This window comes from Oncorhynchus keta, unplaced genomic scaffold (genome assembly GCF_023373465.1).
Source record: "Oncorhynchus keta strain PuntledgeMale-10-30-2019 unplaced genomic scaffold, Oket_V2 Un_contig_25596_pilon_pilon, whole genome shotgun sequence".
In the NCBI taxonomy this organism is placed as follows: Eukaryota; Metazoa; Chordata; class Actinopteri; order Salmoniformes; family Salmonidae; genus Oncorhynchus; species Oncorhynchus keta.
Window position 1 is genome coordinate 28,597 of NW_026284531.1, and position 23,638 is coordinate 52,234.

General features: G+C 44.5%; 1 pseudogene; it reads left to right on the forward strand.

The window, feature by feature from the left end:
* The first annotated feature begins 2,740 nt into the window (after positions 1 to 2,740).
* Positions 2,741 to 23,638, forward strand: part of LOC127922406 (WASH complex subunit 5-like) — a 39,568-nt pseudogene continuing 18,670 nt past the window's right edge.

The following is a 23,638-nucleotide window of genomic DNA, read 5'->3' on the forward strand; positions in this document are numbered from 1 at the left end:
ACTACATAAAGAGAGACCTAAGACAACAACATAGCATGGTAGCAATACAACACTACATAAAGAGAGACCTAAGACAACAACATAGCATGGTAGCAATACAACACTACATAAAGAGAGACCTAAGACAACAACATAGCATGGTAGCAATACAACACTACATAAAGAGAGACCTAAGACAACAACATAGCATGGTAGCAATACAACACTACATAAAGAGAGACCTAAGACAACAACATAGCATGGTAGCAATACAACACTACATAAAGAGAGACCTAAGACAATAACATAGCATGGTAGCAATACAACACTACATAAAGAGAGACCTAAGACAACAACATAGCATGGTAGCAATACAACACTACATAAAGAGAGACCTAAGACAACAACATAGCATGGTAGCAATACAACACTACATAAAGAGAGACCTAAGACAACAACATAGCATGGTAGCAATACAACACTACATAAAGAGAGACCTAAGACAACAACATAGCATGGTAGCAATACAACATGGTAGCAATACAACATGGTAGCAACACAACATGGTAGCAGCACAAAACATGGTACAAACATTATTGGGCTACAGACAGCAGCACAAAAGGCAAGGTAGAGACAACAACATAGCATGGTAGCAATACAACACTACATAAAGAGAGACCTAAGACAACAACATAGCATGGTAGCAATACAACATGGTAGCAACACAACACTACATAAAGAGAGACCTAAGACAACAACATAGCATGGTAGCAATACAACATGGTAGCAACACAACACTACATAAAGAGAGACCTAAGACAACAACATAGCATGGTAGCAATACAACATGGTAGCAACACAACATGGTAGCAGCACAAAACATGGTACAAACATTATTGGGCTACAGACAACAGCACAAAAGGCAAGGTAGAGACAACAACATAGCATGGTAGCAATACAACACTACATAAAGAGAGACCTAAGACAACAACATAGCATGGTAGCAATACAACATGGTAGCAACACAACACTACATAAAGAGAGACCTAAGACAACAACATAGCATGGTAGCAATACAACATGGTAGCAATACAACATGGTAGCAACACAACATGGTAGCAGCACAAAACATGGTACAAACATTATTGGGCTACAGACAGCAGCACAAAGGGCAAGGTAGGGACAACAACATAGCATGGTAGCAATACAACATGGTAGCAATACAACATGGTAGCAACACAACATGGTAGCAGCACAAAACATGGTACAAACATTATTGGGCTACAGACAGCAGCACAAAAGGGGAAGGTAGAGACAACAACATAGCATGTGAAGCAGCCACAACAATCTAACCTGAACCCCTAATCCCCTAGCTTATCTAACCTGAACCCCTAATCCCCTAGCTTATCTAACCTGAACCCCTAATCCCCTAGCTTATCTAACCTGAACCCCTAATCCCCTAGCTTATCTAACCTGAACCCCTAATCCCCTAGCTTATCTAACCTGAACCCCTAATCCCCTAGCTTATCTAACCTGAACCCCTAATCCCTAGCTTATCTAACCTGAACCCCTAATCCCCTAGCTTATCTAACCTGAACCCCTAATCCCTAGCTTATCTAACCTGAACCCCTAATCCCCTAGCTTATCTAACCTGAACCCCTAATCCCTAGCTTATCTAACCTGAACCCCTAATCCCTAGCTTATCTAACCTGAACCCCTAATCCCTAGCTTATCTAACCTGAACCCCTAATCCCCTAGCTTATCTAACCTGAACCCCTAATCCCCTAGCTTATCTAACCTGAACCCCTAATCCCCTAGCTTATCTAACCTTAACCCCTAATCCCCTAGCTTATCTAACCTTAGCCACCAAGCTAACACCCGTTAAGGTGCTTTAGGTGCCAAGGATTCAGAGGTGTTGTAGCAGTGTGAAGAAGGGAGATCCCAAGATGTGAGAGAACTGTGCAGGATAGGAGTGTAAAGCTGGGATAGAGAAAGCACTGTGGGGTTGCCAATGCAGCTGGGGATACAAAGTGCAGAGAGAGAGAGAGAGAGGGAGAGAGAGAGAGAGAGAGAGAGAGAGGGAGAGAGAGAGAGAGAGAGAGAGAGAGAGAGAGAGAGAGAGAGAGGGAGAGTTCACGTGGGGTAGAACGTTTCCTATGCAGGGAGTGAAGAAAGCAGTGGATAGCCCAAGGGTGAGTGATTCAACTGGAAGCACCCCCCCACTGAGTAGGCCAGAAGTAAGGTTAGATTTCTTGCGTTTGTAGCCATGGTGATCAACTGTACTGATGGAACAGAAACCACAGAAGATATATGAGGTAGTTGCAGCAGCAACTGTAGAAGATCTGCAAGGAGTTTAGAGAAGAGAGGTTACATCCTCCCAGGCTGATGTTGAGGGACGAAGTAGTGGGAGGGTGTACAGGTACAGGGTTAGATAGTAGATAGTGTATAGGTACAGGGTTAGATAGTAGATAGTGTATAGGTGCAGGGTTAGATAGTGTATAGGTACAAGGTTAGATTGTCTATAGGTACAGGGTTAGATAGTGCATATTGGTGAGGTTTTAATGGGTGTAGGGTTAGTTAGTCGGCCAATTTTTTTCACAAGGTAATGAATTCATACCAAAGAATAGTAGGCTGATACACAGCCAATACAGTAGGTGGCGACATGCACCTATAATATTTGTTTGCGGACCGCCATAATAGCAACGAAGAAGAAGCGGCAGAAAATTCACACGAAGAAGAAAAGCCCCCTGCTCTTAGTCTTGACTTCGTCGCCACCTAGTGGTCCACAAACACTCTGCAGGGAAGATGAATCATGTGGTTTGTCATGTGATGATAAACAGGAATTGAATTGTAAAAACTTGAAACGGTCAACATTTAGCGAGCAACGACACGATCCTATAGGTGTATACCTTAAGGTGAGTAGGGTTGTGAAATGATGCATGTAAAACATTTAGAAAGTAGAAAACTAGTCATCGCTCGGTTCGGTAGAATTCAGCGCTTGTTGCAAAATATCTTTCCGGCCACTCGCTTCAAACTAGCCTGCTGGTGATAACTACATATACAATTATTTCATGTAGCTATCTGAACTCGTTAACATTATACACATGAATACTATTTAGAGATGCAGTTTTAGTCCCTGGTTTAACCTGTGGCAGCTGTGTCTCTTCTTTTTTTTTTTTGTACACAATACTAGAGTAGAAGTGGGCCAGAGCCCGAATTGCAGAGGCGCCTTGTCGACCTGAGACCGTCGCCATGGTGGATTTCCTGGCGGAAAACAACCTGTGTGGTCAGGCGGTGCTGAGGATCGTGTCCCGGGGAAACGCTATCATCGCCGAGCTCCTCCGCCTCTCGGAGTTCATCCCTGCTGTCTTCAGACTCAAAGACAAAAGCGACCAGCAGAAATACGGAGACATCATCTGTGACTTCAGCTACTTCAAGGTGAGATGGGGAGGGGGGGTTGTCTTGTTCAATGAGTGTGAGATGAGATCACAGTGAAAGGACATTGTTTGGGGTGCACCTCCTTCGGTAATGGACACACACACCGCCAGTGTCATGGTTAGGCCTTTCCAGTTATCTGATTGTTACCTGTCATCTATGAACTAGATTGTTTAGAATGTGTTATGGCATGATGATGATGATGAAGAAGAACAGGGATAAAACATGAGTAACCCTTTCTCCCCGTTGCCTTCCAGGGTCCAGAGTACTACGACAGTAAGCTAGAAGCCAAACCAGATCTGCAGGATCTGGACGATGAGTTCCGGGAGAACAACCTGGAGATACTCTCACGGTTCTACCTGGCGTTTGAAAGTGTTCACAAGTACATCGTTGATCTAATCAGGTCATACAGAATTACCTGTCTGTCTGTCTGTCTGTCTGTCTGTCTGTCTGTCATACAGAATTACCTGTCTGTCTGTCTGTCTGTCATACAGAATTACCTGTCTGTCTGTCTGTCATACAGAATTACCTGTCTGTCTGTCTGTCTGTCTGTCTGTGTCTGTCTGTCATACAGAATTACCTGTCTGTCTGTCTGTCTGTCTGTCTGTCTGTGTTGAAAGTGTCCTTCCTTCCTTCCGTCTGTCCTTCCTTCCTTCCTTCCTTCCTTCCTTCCTTCCTTCCTTCCTTCCTTCCTTCCTTCCTTCCTTCCTTCCTTCCTTCCACCAGGTCTGTTTTGGATTTACGTATTTTTGGTCTGTTCAGTCATTGAGCTGAAGTCTTACTGTGTGTTGTCTCCTCACCATGTCAAGTAGTCTGTCTCTGTCTCCTCACCATGCTTTATCTAATCAGCTGTTCTGTCTCCTCACCATGCTTTATCTAATCAGCTGTTCTGTCTCCTCACCATGCTTTATCTAATCAGCTGTTCTGTCTCCTCACCATGCTTTATCTAATCAGCTGTTCTGTCTCCTCACCATGCTTTATCTAATCAGCTGTTCTGTCTCCTCACCATGCTTTATCTAATCAGCTGTCTCTGTCTCCTCACCATGCTTTATCTAATCAGCTGTTCTGTCTCCTCACCATGCTTTATCTAATCAGCTGTTCTGTCTCCTCACCATGCTTTATCTAATCAGCTGTTCTGTCTCCTCACCATGCTTTATCTAATCAGCTGTTCTGTCTCTGTCTCCTCACCATGCTTTATCTAATCAGCTGTTCTGTCTCCTCACCATGCTTTATCTAATCAGCTGTTCTGTCTCTGTCTCCTCACCATGCTTTATCTAATCAGCTGTTCTGTCTCCTCACCATGCTTTATCTAATCAGCTGTTCTGTCTGTCTCCTCACCATGCTTTATCTAATCAGCTGTTCTGTCTCCTCACCATGCTTTATCTAATCAGCTGTTCTGTCTCCTCACCATGCTTTATCTAATCAGCTGTTCTGTCTCCTCACCATGCTTTATCTAATCAGCTGTTCTGTCTCTGTCTCCTCTGCTTTATCTAATCAGCTGTTCTGTCTCCTCACCATGCTTTATCTAATCAGCTGTTCTGTCTCCTCACCATGCTTTATCTAATCAGCTGTTCTGTCTCTGTCTCCTCACCATGCTTTATCTAATCAGCTGTTCTGTCTCTGTCTCCTCACCATGCTTTATCTAATCAGCTGTTCTGTCTCCTCACCATGCTTTATCTAATCAGCTGTTCTGTCTCCTCACCATGCTTTATCTAATCAGCTGTTCTGTCTCCTCACCATGCTTTATCTAATCAGCTGTCTCTGTCTCCTCACCATGCTTTATCTAATCAGCTGTTCTGTCTCCTCACCATGCTTTATCTAATCAGCTGTTCTGTCTCCTCACCATGCTTTATCTAATCAGCTGTTCTGTCTCCTCACCATGCTTTATCTAATCAGCTGTTCTGTCTCCTCACCATGCTTTATCTAACCAGCTGTTCTGTCTCTGTCTCCTCACCATGCTTTATCTAATCAGCTGTTCTGTCTCCTCACCATGCTTTATCTAATCAGCTGTCTCTGTCTCCTCACCATGCTTTATCTAATCAGCTGTTCTGTCTCCTCACCATGCTTTATCTAATCAGCTGTTCTGTCTCCTCACCATGCTTTATCTAATCAGCTGTTCTCTGTCTCCTCACCATGCTTTATCTAATCAGCTGTTCTGTCTCCTCACCATGCTTTATCTAATCAGCTGTTCTGTCTCTGTCTCCTCACCATGCTTTATCTAATCAGCTGTTCTGTCTCCTCACCATGCTTTATCTAATCAGCTGTTCTGTCTCCTCACCATGCTTTATCTAATCAGCTGTTCTGTCTCCTCACCATGCTTTATCTAATCAGCTGTCTCTGTCTCCTCACCATGCTTTATCTAATCAGCTGTTCTGTCTCCTCACCATGCTTTATCTAATCAGCTGTTCTGTCTCCTCACCATGCTTTATCTAATCAGCTGTTCTGTCTCTGTCTCCTCACCATGCTTTATCTAATCAGCTGTTCTGTCTCTGTCTCCTCACCATGCTTTATCTAATCAGCTGTTCTGTCTCTGTCTCCTCACCATGCTTTATCTAATCAGCTGTTCTGTCTCTGTCTCCTCACCATGCTTTATCTAATCAGCTGTTCTGTCTCCTCACCATGCTTTATCTAATCAGCTGTTCTGTCTCCTCACCATGCTTTATCTAATCAGCTGTTCTGTCTCCTCACCATGCTTTATCTAATCAGCTGTTCTGTCTCCTCACCATGCTTTATCTAATCAGCTGTTCTGTCTCCTCACCATGCTTTATCTAATCAGCTGTCTCTGTCTCCTCACCATGCTTTATCTAATCAGCTGTTCTGTCTCCTCACCATGCTTTATCTAATCAGCTGTTCTGTCTCCTCACCATGCTTTATCTAATCAGCTGTCTCTGTCTCCTCACCATGCTTTATCTAATCAGCTGTTCTGTCTCCTCACCATGCTTTATCTAATCAGCTGTTCTGTCTCCTCACCATGCTTTATCTAATCAGCTGTTCTGTCTCCTCACCATGCTTTATCTAATCAGCTGTTCTGTTCTGTCTCCTCACCATGCTTTATCTAATCAGCTGTTCTGTCTCCTCACCATGCTTTATCTAATCAGCTGTTCTGTCTCCTCACCATGCTTTATCTAATCAGCTGTTCTGTCTCTCCTCACCATGCTTTATCTAATCAGCTGTTCTGTCTCCTCACCATGCTTTATCTAATCAGCTGTCTCTGTCTCCTCACCATGCTTTATCTAATCAGCTGTTCTGTCTCTGTCTCCTCACCATGCTTTATCTAATCAGCTGTTCTGTCTCCTCACCATGCTTTATCTAATCAGCTGTTCTGTCTCCTCACCATGCTTTATCTAATCAGCTGTCTCTGTCTCCTCACCATAACCAGCTGTTTTATCTAATCAGCTGTTCTGTCTCCTCACCATGCTTTATCTAATCAGCTGTTCTGTCTCCTCACCATGCTTTATCTAATCAGCTGTTTCTGTCTCCTCACCATGCTTTATCTAATCAGCTGTAACTCTGTCTCCTCACCAGATTTTTTATCTAATCATCTTGCTGTTCTGTCTCCTCACCATGCTTTATCTAATCACGCTGTCTGTTCCTCACCATGCTTTATCTAATCAGCTGTTCTGCAATGTCCTGAAGGTATGTTTAGTCTACAGTGTGCTGTTCTGTCTCCTTGGTAACCATGCTTTATCTAATCAGCTGTCTGTCTCCTCACCATGCTTTTCCTTGGTAACCAGTGTGAGGTCCTGTATGTCCTGAAGGTATGTTAGAGTCCTACCATGTGCTGTTCTGTCTCCTAACCAGGTCCTGTATGCTTATCTAATCAGCTGTTCTGTCTGACCTCACCATGCTTTATCTAATCAGCTGTCTCTGTCTCCTCACCATGCTTTATCTAATCAGCTGTCTCTGTTTGTCTCCTCACCAGTGTGAGGACCTGAAGGTATGTGAGAGTCCTAATGTGCTGTTTGTCTCCTCACCATGCTTTATCTAATCAGCTGTTTTGTCTCCTAACCAGTGTGTCCTGAAGGTATCTAATCATGTGCTGTTTGTCTCCTTGGTAACCAGTGTGAGGTCCTGAAGGTATGTTAGTCCTAATGTGCTGTTTGTCTCTCCTCAGGTCCTGTATGTCCTGAAGGTATGTTATCCTAATGTGCTGTTTGTCTCCTCAGTGTGAGGTCCCATGTCCTGAAGGTTTATCTAATCAGTTTGTCTCCTTGGTAACCAGTGTGAGGTCCTCATGTCCTGAAGGTATGTTAGTCCTAATGTGCTGTTTGTCTCCTTGGTCACCATGTCCTGAAGGTTATCTACCATGTGCTGTTTTCTCCTCTAACCAGGTGATCCTGATGATCTGTATGTGAAGGAGTTTACCATGTGCAACAGACCTTGGAGACCGGTGCTGCTGAATGAGGATGGAAAACAGCTGCTGTTTAAAAAAACCAGTGTGAGGTCCTTTATTTAGGTAATCCTTTTATTTTGTCTCTTGGTCAAGTCAGTTAAGGTAATAAATTAGTGTTTTAACCAATGAGGTATGTTAAGTCTAGCCTTGTTCAGGGCTGTTTGGGTAACCTGAGGTCCTATGTTCAGGGTTAGTCCTACCATGTGCTGTTTGTCTCCTTGTAACCAGTGTGAGGTCCTGAACAGTGAGAGTCCTACCATGTGCTGTTTGTCTCCTTGGTAACCAGTGTGGCGCTGTATCTCTAGTCCTTGTTCAGAAGATGGAGGGGGAGGTCAGGATGCTGGTGTCCTACTAACCCTTGCAACGCTGTTTTTGGGGAAAATGGCTTCTACATCCTTTATACAATCCTATAATACTAGGCTAGTATCTATAATACTATGATAGTATCTATAATACTGTGATAGTATCTATAATACTTGATAGTATCTATAATACTATGATAGTATCATACTGTGATAGTATCTATTTAGTGATAGTATCTATAATACTATGATGTATCTATAATACTCTCTAAAATGGAGTCCTACATCCTTTATACAATCCTATCTAAGTACTGTTTTATTACCTTTAATAGTGGAGGATCTATAATGCTGTGTGTCCTACTATGATAGTATCTATAATACTGTTCTACATCCTTTATCTATAATACTATGATAGTATCTATAATACTATGATAGTATCTATAATGTGATAGTATCTATAATACTCTCTATAATAATGTAATACTATCTACATCCTTTATACAATCCTTTTAAGAATCAATCCTCTTTGTTATTTTGTCAGGGACCCTTTAATGGTGTCAGTAATACTATCTGTAATACTATACTACTATATATAATACTATCTATAATACTGTAATACTATCTATAATACTATACTATATCTATCTACTATAACTGTATACTCTCTACTAATACTATGATATCTACTATAATACTGTAATACTATCTATAATACTGTAATACTACTATCTATACTGTATGATAATCTATAATACTATGTAATACTCTCTATAATACTATATACTGTATTACTCTCTATAATATAGTACTATCTATTATCTATACTACTATCTATAATACTGTACTACTATCTATAATACTGTAATACTCTCTATAATACTGTAATGCTCTCTATAATACTGTAGTACTATCTATCATACTGTAGTAGTACTACAGTATTGTAGTAGTATCTATCATTTGAATGAAAGAAAAACAACCATCTGATTGGAGCGTGCTACTAGCTATACATGTCCTGTTTGTGTGTCCAGTGCTGCCCGCTCCTCAGCAGACTCTAACCTGGATGACATCTGTAAGCTGCTGCGGAGTACTGGCTACTCCAGCCAATCAGGGGCCAAGCGGCCAGCTAACTACCCCGAGAGCTACTTCCAGAGAGTACCTATCAGTTCTACCTTCATCAGCATGGTGATCGGGAGGCTGCGCTCTGACGACATCTATAACCAGGTACGATCTCGAAGAGAGTACCTATCAGTTCTACCTTCATCAGCATGGTGACATCTATAACCAGGTAGAACTGATAGGTTATTGTTGTTATTATTGTTGTTATTATTATTATTGTTATTATTATTATTGGTGTTGTTATTGTTATTATTATTATTGTTTATTATTGGTGTTGTTATTGTTATTATTTATTGTTGTTATTATTGTTATTGTTATTATTGTTATTATTGTTATTGTTATTATTGTTGTTATTATTATTATTATTGTTGTTGTTGTTATTGTTATTATTATTATTATTGTTATTATTGTTATTATTATTATTGTTATTATTAGTATTATCATTGTTATTATTATTATTATTATCATTATTATTATTATTATTAGTGTTATTATTATTAGTGTTTATTATTATTGCTATTATTATTATTATTAGTGTTATTATTGTTGTTGTTGTTGTTATTATTATTGTTGTTATTGTTTTAAACCATTTGTTTTCTTACCTTTTTTAAAATGGAGTGTCATACTAACCCACTGTCATATGGAGTGTCATACTAACCCACTGTCATATGGAGTGTCATACTGTCTGTATGGAGTGTACTAACCCACTGTCATATGGAGTGTCATACTAACCCACTGTCATATGGAGTGTCATACTAACCCACTGTCATATGGAGTGTCATACTAACCCACTGTCATATGGAGTGTCATACTAACCCACTGTCATATGGAGTGTCATACTAACCCACTGTCATATGGAGTGTCATACTAACCCACTGTCATATGGAGTGTCATACTAACCCACTGTCATATGGAGTGTCATACTAACCCACTGTCATATGGAGTGTCATACTAACCCACTGTCATATGGAGTGTCATACTAACCCACTGTCATATGGAGTGTCATACTAACCCACTGTCATATGGAGTGTCATACTAACCCACTGTCATATGGAGTGTCATACTAACCCACTGTCATATGGAGTGTCATACTAACCCACTGTCATATGGAGTGTCATACTAACCCACTGTCATATGGAGTGTCATACTAACCCACTGTCATATGGAGTGTCATACTAACCCACTGTCATATGGAGTGTCATACTAACCCACTGTCATATGGAGTGTCATACTAACCCACTGTCATATGGAGTGTCATACTAACCCACTGTCATATGGAGTGTCATACTAACCCACTGTCATATGGAGTGTCATACTAACCCACTGTCATATGGAGTGTCATACTAACCCACTGTCATATGGAGTGTCATACTAACCCACTGTCATATGGAGTGTCATACTAACCCACTGTCATATGGAGTGTCATACTAACCCACTGTCATATGGAGTGTCATACTAACCCACTGTCATATGGAGTGTCATACTAACCCACTGTCATATGGAGTGTCATACTAACCCACTGTCATATGGAGTGTCATACTAACCCACTGTCATATGGAGTGTCATACTAACCCACTGTCCTCCTAGTTAGTATTGTAAACACCCCATTGGTTCCCTTTTATTTGATTTATTTTACCTTTATTTAACCAGGCAAGTCAGTTAAGAACAAATTCTTATTTTCAATGACGGCCTAGGAACACTGGGTTAACTGCCTTGTTCAGGGGCAGAACGACAGATTTGTACCTTGTCAGCTCGGGGATTTGAACTTGCAACCTTTCGGTTACTTGTCCAACACTCTAACCACTAGGCTACCCTGCCGCCCCAGGGTAGCCTAGTGGTTAGTATTCTTGAACTGAATGACATTTCTTACACACTCACTAATGCTACAATATTACATTGTCTTTAATGTTTTATTCAATCTATTTGTATGTTACGATCATGAAATCTTCTGATTCTCAGATCCATGTTTTCTAAAGCTGTCCCTGTCTCTAAAGCTGTCCTGTGTCTCCTAAAGCTGTCCTGTGTCTCCTAAAGCTGTCCTGTGTCTCCTAAAGCTGTCCTGTGTCTCTAAAGCTGTCCTGTGTCTCTAAAGCTGTCCTGTGTCTCTAAAGCTGTCCTGTGTCTCTAAAGCTGTCCTGTGTCTCTAAAGCTGTCCTGTGTCTCCTAAAGCTGTCCTGTGTCTCTAAAGCTGTCCTGTGTCTCCTAAAGCTGTCCTGTGTCTCTAAAGCTGTCCTGTGTCTCTAAAGCTGTCCTGTGTCTCTAAAGCTGTCCTGTGTCTCTAAAGCTGTCCTGTGTCTCCTAAAGCTGTCCTGTGTCTCTAAAGCTGTCCTGTGTCTCTAAAGCTGTCCTGTGTCTCCTAAAGCTGTCCTGTGTCCCCTAAAGCTGTCCTGTGTCTCTAAAGCTGTCCTGTGTCCCTAAAGCTGTCCTGTGTCCTCTAAAGCTGTCCTGTGTCTCTAAAGCTGTCCTGTGTCTCTAAAGCTGTCCTGTGTCTCTAAAGCTGTCCTGTGTCTCTAAAGCTGTCCTGCGTCTCTAAAGCTGTCCTGTGTCTCTAAAGCTGTCCTGTGTCTCCTAAAGCTGTCCTGTCCTGTGTCCTGTCTAAAGCTGTCCTGTGTCTCTAAAGCTGTCCTGTGTCCTCTAAAGCTGTCCTGTGTCCTCTAAAGCTGTCCTGTGTCCCCTAAAGCTGTCCTGCGTCTCTAAAGCTGTCCTGCGTCTCTAAAGCTGTCCTGTGTCTCTAAAGCTGTCCTGCGTCTCTAAAGCTGTCCTGCGTCTCTAAAGCTGTCCTGCGTCTCTAAAGCTGTCCTGCGTCTCTAAAGCTGTCCTGTGTCTCTAAAGCTGTCCCGTCTCTAAAGCTGTGTCTCCTAAAGCTGTCCTGTGTCTCCTAAAGCTGTCCTGTGTCTCCTAAAGCTGTCCCTAAAGTGTCTCTCTAAAGCTGTCCTGTGTCTCTAAAGCTGTCCTGTGTCTCTAAAGCTGTCCTGTGTCTCCTAAAGCTGTCCTGTGTCTCCTAAAGCTGTCCTGTGTCTCTAAAGCTGTCCTGTGTCTCTAAAGCTGTCCTGTGTCTCTAAAGCTGTCCTGTGTCTCTAAAGCTGTCCTGTGTCTCTAAAGCTGTCCTGTGTCTCTAAAGCTGTCCTGTGTCTCTCCTGTGTCTAAAGCTGTCCTGTGTCTCTAAAGCTGTCCTGTGTCTCTAAAGCTGTCCTGTGTCTCTAAAGCTGTCCTGTGTCTCTAAAGCTGTCCTGTGTCTCTAAAGCTGTCCTGTGTCTCTAAAGCTGTCCTGTGTCTCTAAAGCTGTCCTGTGTCTCTAAAGCTGTCCTGTGTCTCTCTAAAGCTGTCCTGTGTCTCCTAAAGCTGTCCTGTGTCTCCTAAAGCTGTCCTGTGTCTCTCCTAAAGCTGTCCTGTGTCTCTAAAGCTGTCCTGTGTCTCTAAAGCTGTCCTGTGTCTCTAAAGCTGTCCTGTGTCTCCTAAAGCTGTCCTGTGTCTCCTAAAGCTGTCCTGTGTCTCCTAAAGCTGTCCTGTGTCTCCTAAAGCTGTCCTGTGTCTCTAAAGCTGTCCTGTGTCTCTAAAGCTGTCCTGTGTCTCCTAAAGCTGTCCTGTGTCTCCTAAAGCTGTCCTGTGTCTCCTAAAGCTGTCCTGTGTCTCCTAAAGCTGTCCTGTGTCTCCTAAAGCTGTCCTGTGTCTCTAAAGCTGTCCTGTGTCTCCTAAAGCTGTCCTGTGTCTCCTAAAGCTGTCCTGTGTCTCCTAAAGCTGTCCTGTGTCTCCCCCAGGTGTCTGCGTACCCTCTGCCTGAGCATCGCAGCACAGCGTTGGCTAACCAGGCTGCCATGCTGTATGTCTGTCTCTACTTCATTCCCTCCATACTTCAGACTCAACAGGCCAAGATGAGGGAGATAGTGGATAAGTACTTCCCTGATAACTGGGTGAGAGACTGACTACTTCCCTGATAACTGGGTGAGAGACTGACTCTACTTCCCTGATAACTGGGTGAGAGACTGACTCTACTTCCCTGATAACTGGGTGAGAGACTGTATCTAAACTCTACTTCCCTGTTAACTGGGTGAGAGACTGACTCTACTTCCCTGATAACTGGGTGAGAGACTGTATCTAAACTCTACTTCCCTGATAACTGGGTGAGAGACTGTATCTGAACTCTACTTCTCTGTTAACTGGGTGAGAGACTGACTCTACTTCCCGATAACTGGGTGAGAGACTGTATCTAAACTCTACTTCTCTGTTAACTGGGTGAGAGACTGACTCTACTTCCCTGATAACTGGGTGAGACTGTATCTAAACTCTACTTCCCTGATAACTGAGAGACTGACTACTTCCCTGATAACTGGGTGAGAGACTGTATCTAAACTCTACTTCCCTGATTACTGGGTGAGAGACTGTATCTAAACTCTACTTCCTGTTAACTGGGTGAGAGACTGACTCTACTTCCCCGATAACTGGGTGAGAGACCGTATCTACTTCCCTGATAACTGGGTGAGAGACTGTATCTAAACTCTACTTCCCTGATAACTGGGTGAGAGACTGTATCTAAACTCTACTTCCCTGATAACTGGGTGAGAGACTGTATCTAAACTCTACTTCCCTGATAACTGGGTGAGAGACTGTATCTAAACTCTACTTCCCTGATAACTGGGTGAGAGACTGTATCTAAACTCTACTTCCCTGATAACTGGGTGAGAGACTGACTCTACTTCCATGATAACTGGGTGAGAGACTGTATCTAATCTCTACTTCCCTGAATACTAGGAAAAACATTTAGAGTACTTGTTTGTCTTGATGCGGTATATTTCCTCGGTCTCCAGCCATTACGCTCGTTTCAAGTATTGACAATTTCTCCTCTGCAGGTCATCAGTGTCTACATGGGAATCACTGTGAATCTGGTGGAGGCCTGGGAACCGTATAAAGCTGCGAAGATCGCCCTCAACTACACCCTGGACTCAGCCAATATCAGAGAGCAGGTACGGAGGCGAACGGGCTATACTGACAAAACGTCTGCTAACGTGAAATGGTTTCACTCGGGTTTCCCATCAGGCCTTGCTAGAGACGTGACTCTCCCATCATATCCTTCACAAGTTGTTGTGGAAAATGTGGAAGGTTCGAAGGCCTGCTTATGACCCCCCACTGCCATGTTATAACACCTGTTATAACACCCTATACGTCAACCCTCCTCTAGGCCAGTCGTTATTCAGTCAGCATGGAGGGCCTGCTTATGACCCCCACTGCCATGTTATAACACCTGTTATAACACCCTATAACCATCCGTACTCCAACCCTCCTCTAGGCCAGTCGTTATTCAGTCAGCATGGAGGGCCTGAGGCCACAGATCCAGCAGCTGCTGAAGGAAGGGTTCCTGAGGGAGGAGATCGTCCTGGATAACGTCCCCAAGCTGCTCAACTGTCTCCGGGACTGTAACGTTTCCATACGCTGGCTGATGCTACACACTGCAGACTCCGGTAGGGCCTTCCTGTTGACGTCTAGGTCCATGCATCAAATGGGCTTACTACTGATTTATGGAAGCATTAATAAAGGCCTTATGAAGGGTTCAGGAAGCATCTATAAAGGGTTCAGGAAGCGTCCATAAAGGGTTCAGGAAGCGTCCATAAAGGGTTCAGGAAGCGTCCATGAAGGGTTCAGGAAGCATCCATGAAGGGTTCAGGAAGCATCCATGAAGGGTTCATGAAGCGTCCATAAAGGGTTCATGAAGCGTCCATAAAGGGTTCATGAAGCGTCCATAAAGGGTTCATGAAGCATCCATAAAGGGTTCAGGAAGCGTCCATAAAGGGTTCAGGAAGCGTCCATAAAGGGTTCAGGAAGCATCCATAAAGGGTTCAGGAAGCGTCCATAAAGGGTTCATGAAGCATCCATAAAGGCATTAGAAAGGGTTCAGGAAGCATCCATAAAGGGTTCAGGAAGCATCCATAAAGGGTTCTGGAAGCGTCCATAAAGGGTTCAGGAAGCGTCCATAAAGGGTTCAGGAAGCGTCCATAAAGGGTTCAGGAAGCGTCCATAAAGGGTTCAGGAAGCGTCCATAAAGGGTTCAGGAAGCGTCCATAAAGGGTTCAGGAAGCGTCCATAAAGGGTTCATGAAGCATCCATGAAGGGTTCATGAAGCAGCGTCCATAAAGGGTTCATGAAGCGTCCATAAAGGGTTCAGGAAGCGTCCATAAAGGGTTCAGGAAGCGTCCATAAAGGGTTCAGGAAGCGTCCATAAAGGGTTCAGGAAGCGTCCATGAAGGGTTCAGGAAGCATCCATAAAGGGTTCAGGAAGCATCCATAAAGGGTTCAGGAAGCATCATAAAGGCATAAAGGGTTCAGGAAGCATCTATAAAGGGTTCAGGAAGCATCTATAAAGGGTTCAGGAAGCATCTATAAAGGGTTCAGGAAGCATCCATAAAGGGTTCAGGAAGCATCCATAAAGGGTTCAGGAAGCATCCATAAAGGGTTCAGGAAGGTCCATAAAGGGTTCAGGGAAGCGTCCATAAAGGGTTCAGGAAGCATCCCATAAAGGGTTCAGGAAGCATCCATAAAGGGTTCAGGAAGCATCCATAAAGGGTTCAGGAAGCATCCATAAAGGGTTCAGGAAGCATCCATAAAGGGTTCAGGAAGCATCCATAAAGGGTTCAGGAAGCATCCATAAAGGGTTCAGGAAGCATCCATAAAGGGTTCAGGAAGCATCCATATTCCTTATGAAGGGTTCATGAAGCCTTTTAATTTAGTTTGTTTAAAGTGGGAATGAGAAAAGTATCAAAATATCCATGCAGGGCAGAACCTCCAGTAGCATCATATCAGACAGAACCTCCAGTAGAATTGTGTCAGGAACCTCATAAAGGGTGTAATCCATGTCGGGCTGAACCTCGGGTGTAATCGTGTCGGGCTGAACCTCTGTGTAATCGTGTCGGGCTGAACCTCTGGTGTAATCGTGCCGGGCTGAACCTCTGGTGCATAATCGTGCCGGGCTGAACCTCTGGTGTATGTCGTGCCGGCTGAACCTCTGGGTAAATCGTCCGGGCTGAACCTCTGGTGTCATGTCGCATCCGGGCTGAACCTCTGGTGTAATCGTGCCGGGCTGAACCTCTGGTGCATCCGTGCCGGGCTGAACCATAAAGGGCTGAACCTGGGTACTGAACCTCTGGTGTTCGTGCCGGGCTGAACCTCTGGTGTAATCGTGCCGGGCTGAACCTAAAGGGTGTAATCATGCCGGGCTGAACCTCCGGTGTAATCGGCATTATGTCACGCCAGGCGACCTGGTGTCACGCCAGGCGACGCTGTGTCACGCCAGGTGCTCCTATATCCCGCCAGGCGCTCCATATCCCGCCAGGTGCTCCATAAGGGCCAGGTGCTCCATATCACGCCAGGTGCTCCTATATCCCGCCAGGTGCTCCATATCCCGCCAGGCGCTCCTATATCACGCCAGGCGCTCCTATATCACGCCAGGCGCTCCTATATCCCGCCAGGCGCTCCTATATCACGCCAGGCGCTCTATATCACGCCAGGCGCTCCTATATGTATCGCCAGGCAGGCGCTCCTATATCACGCCAGGCTCCTATATCACGCCAGGCGCTCCTATATCACGCCAGGCGCTCCTATATCCCGCCAGGCGCTCCTATATCCCGCTCAGGTGCTCCTATATCACGCCAGGTGCTCCTATATCCCGCCAGGCGCTCTATATCACGCCAGGCGCTCCTATATCACGCCAGGGCGCCTATATCTCGCCAGGCGCTCCTATATCCCGCCAGGCGCTCCTATATCACGCCAGGCGCTCTATATCACGCCAGGCGCTCCTATATCCCGCCAGGCGCTCCTATATCCCGCCAGGCGCTCCTATATCACGCCAGGCGCTCCTATATCACGCCAGGCGCTCCTATATCACGCCAGGCGCTCCTATATCACGCCAGGCGCTCCTATATCCCGCCAGGCGCCCTATATCACGCCAGGTGCTCCTATATCACCCAGGCGGTACTATATTCCTAAACTGTGTTGTCTTTTCTTCTTGCAGCCTATGATCCCAACAACAAGCGTCTGCGCCAGATCAAAGACCAGGTGATCAACGACTCCAAGTACAACCCCAAGATCCTGTTCCAGGTTCTCCTAGACACCGCCCAGTTTGAGTTCACCCTCAAAGAGGTGAGTCTGAACCGTATCATATATGTCAAGTTGTAATTACACAATAAAATAAAACACATGTTGGGTCTCTGAATATAAATGGTGAATTCACCATCTGTCCCCCCCTGTTTATTTTCCCTCTCAGATGTTCAAGAAGATGCTGTCAGAGAAGCAGCTGAAATGGGAGAGTTATCGAGCTGAGGGATCTGAGAGGATGACCGAGCTGGCTGAGGTCTTCTCTGGGGTCAAGCCTCTAACCAGAGTGGAGAAGAATGGTGAGATGGATGATAGCGGAACTAGCTACGGCATCGAAACACACATAATTACCACAGCTGGTAGTTCGACATTAAAACACACATAATTACCACAGCTGGTAGTTCGACATTAAAACACACATAATTACCACAGCTGGTAGTTCGACATTAAAACACACCATAATTACCACAGCTGGTAGTTCGACATTAAAACACACATAATTACCACAGCTGCTAGTTCGACATTAAAACACACCATAATTACCACAGCTGGTAGTTCACATTAAAACACACGTAATTAAACTGGACATTAAAACCACGTAATTACCACATTGTGACTTCTACCACAGCTGGAGTTCAAACACACATAAAACAGCTGGTAGTTCGACATTATACATAATTACAGCTGAGTTGGACATTAAAACACATTAGGAACACAGCTGCTCTAATTCCATGACATTAAAACACACCAGGTGAATTCCAGCTGGTAGAAAGATCTGGACTCCCTTATTGATGACTTCTGTTAAGTCAATCACTCAATCAGTTAAATGTGTGAGGTATACTGTGACTGATTGGACAAAGCATTAGGAACACCTGTTTCCATGACATCGAGACAGGTGAATTGAAAGATATGGATTGATGTCACTTGTTGTGCTTCATCAGTGCAGATGTTTAAGGGTGAATGGGCAAGACAGAAGATTTAAATGCCTTTTGAACGGGGTATGGTAGTAGGTGACGGGCGCCCGGTTTGTGTCAAGAACTGCAACGCTGCTGGGTTTTTCCACACTCAACAGTTTCCCGTGTGTATCAAGACTGGTCCACCACCCAATCGGTGAGAAGCATTGAGTCAACATGGTCCTATCGGTGGGAAGCATTGAGTCAACATGGTCCACCACCCAATCGGTGAGAAGCATTGAGTCAACATGGTCCAATCGGTGAGAAGCATTGGAGTCAACATGGTCCACCACCCTATCGGTGAGAAGCATTGGAGTCAACATGGTCCACCACCCAATCGGGGGAAGCATTGGAGTCAACATGGTCCACCACCCAATCGGTGGGAAGCATTGGAGTCAACATGGTCCACCACCCAATCGGTGGGAAGCATTGGAGTCAACATGGTCCACCACCCAATCGGTGAGAAGCATTGGAGTCAACATGGTCCACCACCCAATCGGAGGGAAGCATTGGAGTCAACATGGTCCACCACCCAATCGGTGGGAAGCATTGGAGTCAACATGGTCCACCACCCAATCGGTGGGAAGCATTGGAGTCAACATGGTCCACCACCCAATCGGTGGGAAGCATTGGAGTCAACATGGTCCACCACCCAATCGGTGGGAAGCATTGGAGTCAACATGGTCCTATCGGTGGGAAGCATTGGAGTCAACATGGTCCTATCGGTGGGAAGCATTGGAGTCAACATGGTCCAATCGGTGGGAAGCATTGGAGTCAACATGGTCCACCACCCAATCGGTGGGAAGCATTGGAGTCAACATGGTCCAATCGGTGGGAAGCATTGGAGTCAACATGGTCCACCACCCAATCGGTGGGAAGCATTGGAGTCAACATGGTCCACCACCCAATCGGTGGGAAGCATTGGAGTCAACATGGTCCACCACCCAATCGGAGGGAAGCATTGGAGTCAACATGGTCCACCACCCAATCGGTGGGAAGCATTGGAGTCAACATGGTCCACCACCCAATCGGAGGGAAGCATTGGAGTCAACATGGTCCACCACCCAATCGGTGGGAAGCATTGGAGTCAACATGGTCCACCACCCAATCGGAGGGAAGCATTGGAGTCAACATGGTCCACCACCCAATCGGTGGGAAGCATTGGAGTCAACATGGTCCACCACCCAATCGGTGGGAAGCATTGGAGTCAACATGGTCCAATCGGTGGGAAGCATTGGAGTCAACATGGTCCAATCGGTGGGAAGCATTGGAGTCAACATGGTCCAATCGGTGGGAAGCATTGGAGTCAACATGGTCCAATCGGAGGGAAGCATTGGAGTCAACATGGTCCACAACCCAATCGGAGCCTTCGGAAGCTTGTGGAGTCAACATGGTCCACCGGCAAACTGAGGCTGTTTGGAGGAAACATGGTCCACCACTCAATATTCGGAAGGTGAAGCATTGTGAGTCAACATGGTCTTAAAAGCTTGTGGCCACTGTGGGAAGCATTCCTGTTGCAGGCTCAACATGGTACCATACTTATTCCTGTTGCAGGCTCACTGTCCATACTTATTCCTGTTGATGGCTCACTCGGTACCATACTTATTCCTGTTGCAGGCTCACTGTACCATACTTATTCCTGTTGAGGCTCACTGTACCATACTTAGGTTGATGGCTCACTGTACCATACTTATTCCTGATTCAGGCTCACTGTACCATACTGTATTCCTGTTGCAGGCTCACTGTACCATTCTTATTCCTGTTGCAGGCTCACTGTACCATAGCCTATTCCTGTTGCAGGCTCACTGTACCATACTTATTCCTGTTGCAGGCTCACTGTACCATACTTATTCCTGTTCAGGCTCACTGTACCATACTTATTCCTGTTGCAGGCTCACTGTACCATACTTATTCCTGTTGCAGGCTCACTGTACCATACTTATTCCTGTTGCAGGCTCACTGTACCATGCTTATTCCTGTTGCAGGCTCACTGTACCATACTTATTCCTGTTGCAGGCTCACTGTACCATGCTTATTCCTGTTGCAGGCTCACTGTACCATACTTATTCCTGTTGCAGGCTCACTGTACCATACTTATTCCTGATGCAGGCTCACTGTACCATACTTATTCCTGTTGCAGGCTCACTGTACCGTACTTATTCCTGTTGCAGGCTCACTGTACCATACTTATTCCTGATGCAGGCTCACTGTACCATACTTATTCCTGTTGCAGGCTCACTGTACCATACTTATTCCTGTTGCAGGCTCACTGTACCATACTTATTCCTGTTGCAGGCTCACTGTACCATACTTATTCCTGTTGCAGGCTCACTGTACCATACTTATTCCTGTTGCAGGCTCACTGTACCATACTTATTCCTGTTGCAGGCTCACTGTACCATACTTATTCTGTTGATGGCTCACTGTACCATACTTATTCCTGTTGCAGGTTCACTGTACCATACTTATTCCTGTTGCAGGCTCACTGTACCATACTTATTCCTGTTGATGGCTCACTGTACCATACTTATTCCTGTTGCAGGCTCACTGTACCATACTTATTCCTGTTGCAGGCTCACTGTACCATACTTATTCCTGTTGCAGGCTCACTGTACCATACTTATTCCTGTTGCAGGCTCACTGTACCATACTTATTCCTGTTGCAGGCTCACTGTACCATACTTATTCCTGTTGCAGGTTCACTGTACCATACTTATTCCTGTTGCAGGCTCACTGTACCATACTTATTCCTGTTGCAGGCTCACTGTACCATACTTATTTCTGTTGATGGCTCACTGTACCATACTTATTCCTGTTGATGGCTCATTTCTGTTGATGGCTCACTGTACCATACTTATTCCTGTTGATGACTCACTGTACCATACTTATTCCTGTTGCAGGCTCACTGTACCATACTTATTCCTGTTGCAGGCTCACTGTACCATACTTATTCCTGTTGCAGGCTCACTGTACCATACTTATTCCTGTTGCAGGCTCACTGTACCATACTTATTCCTGTTGCAGGCTCACTGTACCATACTTATTCCTGTTGCAGGCTCACTGTACCATACTTATTCCTGTTGCAGGCTCACTGTACCGTACTTATTCCTGTTGATGGCTCACTGTACCGTACTTATTCCTGTTGATGGCTCACTGTACCGTACTTATTCCTGATGCAGGCTCACTACCATACTTATTCCTGTTGCAGGTTCACTGTTCCGTACTTATTCCTGTTGATGGCTCACTGTACCATACTTATTCCTGTTGCAATAGTGAAAGCTGATCTCACTATGCCATACTTCCACTCTAAACGCGCTAGATGTTGATGTGCGTTGTTGACGCGGTTGTTGTTGTGTTGGACAGAGAACCTGCAGGCATGGTTCAGGGAGATCTCGAAGCAGATCGAGTCTCTGAACTACGAGGACTCCACCGCGGCAGGCAGGAAGACCGTTCAGCTGATACAGGCCCTCGTAGAGGTGAGGCTGGGAAATTCACCGCAAACAACAACGACTAGAACGGGAACAAGAGTACAGTTATGTTATCTCTGGGTTATACTCTTAGTGACCGTTACATGGTAACACTCTCAGTGACCGTTACATGATCATTATATTACATGGTAACACTCTTAGTGACCATTACATGGTAACACTCTTAGTGACCGTTACATGGTAACACTCTTAGTGATTACATGGTAACACTCTTAGTGACCGTTACATGGTAACACTCTTAGTGACCGTTATGGTAACACTCTTATATTACATGGTAACACTCTTAGTGACCGTTACATGGTAACACTCTTAGTGACCGTTACATGGTAACACTCTTAGTGATTACATGGTAACACTCTTAGTGACCATTACATGATCATTATATTACATGGTAACACTCTTAGTGACCGTTACATGGTAACACTCTTAGTGACCATTACATGTAACACTCTCAGTGATTACATGGTAACACTCTTAGTGACCGTTACATGGTAACACTCTTAGTGATTACATGGTAACACTCTTAGTGACCGTTACATGGTACTCATGGTAACACTCTTAGTGACCGTTACATGGTAACACTCTTAGTGACCGTTACATGGTAACACTCTTAGTGACCGCTACATGGTAACACTCTTACTGACCGTTACATGGTAACACTCTTACGTTACATGACCGCTACATGGTAACACTCTTAGTGACCGCGTTACATGGTAACACTCTTAGTGACCGTTACATGGTAACACTCTTAGTGACCGTTACATGGTAACACTCTTAGTGACCGTTACATGGTAACACTCTTAGTGACCATTACATGGTAACACTCTCAGTGATATTACATGGTAACACTCTTAGTGACCGTTACATGGTCATTAACACAGTGATTACATGGTAACACTCTTAGTGACCGTTACATGGTAACACTCTTAGTGACCATTACATGATCATTATATTACATGGTAACACTCTTAGTGACCGTTACATGGTAACACTCTTAGTGACCGTTACATGGTAACACTCTTAGTGACCGTTACATGGTAACACTCTTAGTGACCGTTACATGGTAACACTCTTAGTGACCGTTACATGGTAACACTCTTAGTGACCGTTACATGGTAACACTCTTAATGACCGTTACATGGTCATTATGTTACATAGTGATTACATGGTAACACTCTTAGACATTTGTATCCCTTCGATTTGATATACAATGATGCAGCTTTGTCCAAAAAATATGTTGTAACTTTTCAGTGAAAAGCAAAACTCTTTCTCATGTTCATTCTACCAGTGATTACAGTGGATAAGAGACTTGATTTGAAGTGTGGAAACAGGAGACTATATAAACCCTGACTTCCTGTCCTCTCCTTACCTATAAACCCTGACTTCCTGTCCACTCCTTACCTATAAACCCTGACTTCCTGTCCTCTCCTTACCTGTAAACACTGACTTCCTGTCCTCTCCTTACCAATATACCTGTAAACACTGACTTCCTGTCCTCTCCTTACCTGTAAACACCCTGACTTACCCCCTGTCCTCTCCTTACCTATAAACCCTGACTTCCTCTCCTTACCTATAAACCCTGATTTCCTGTCCTCTCCTTACCTATGAACCCTGATTTCCTGTCCTCTCCTTACCTATGAACCCTGATTTCCTGTCCTCTCCTTACCTATGAACCCTGACTTCCTGTCCTCTCCTTACCAATAAAAACTGACTTCTTGTCCTCTCCTTTTTACCTGTGCTCAGGTTCAAGAGTTCCACCAGTTGAGTCCAACCTGCAGGTGTGTCAGTTTCTGGCTGATAAACCAGGAAGTTCCTTCACCAGATGATCAGGACCATCAACATCAAGGAGGAGGTTCTGAAACCATGCAGATAGTAGGAGACCTGTCCTAC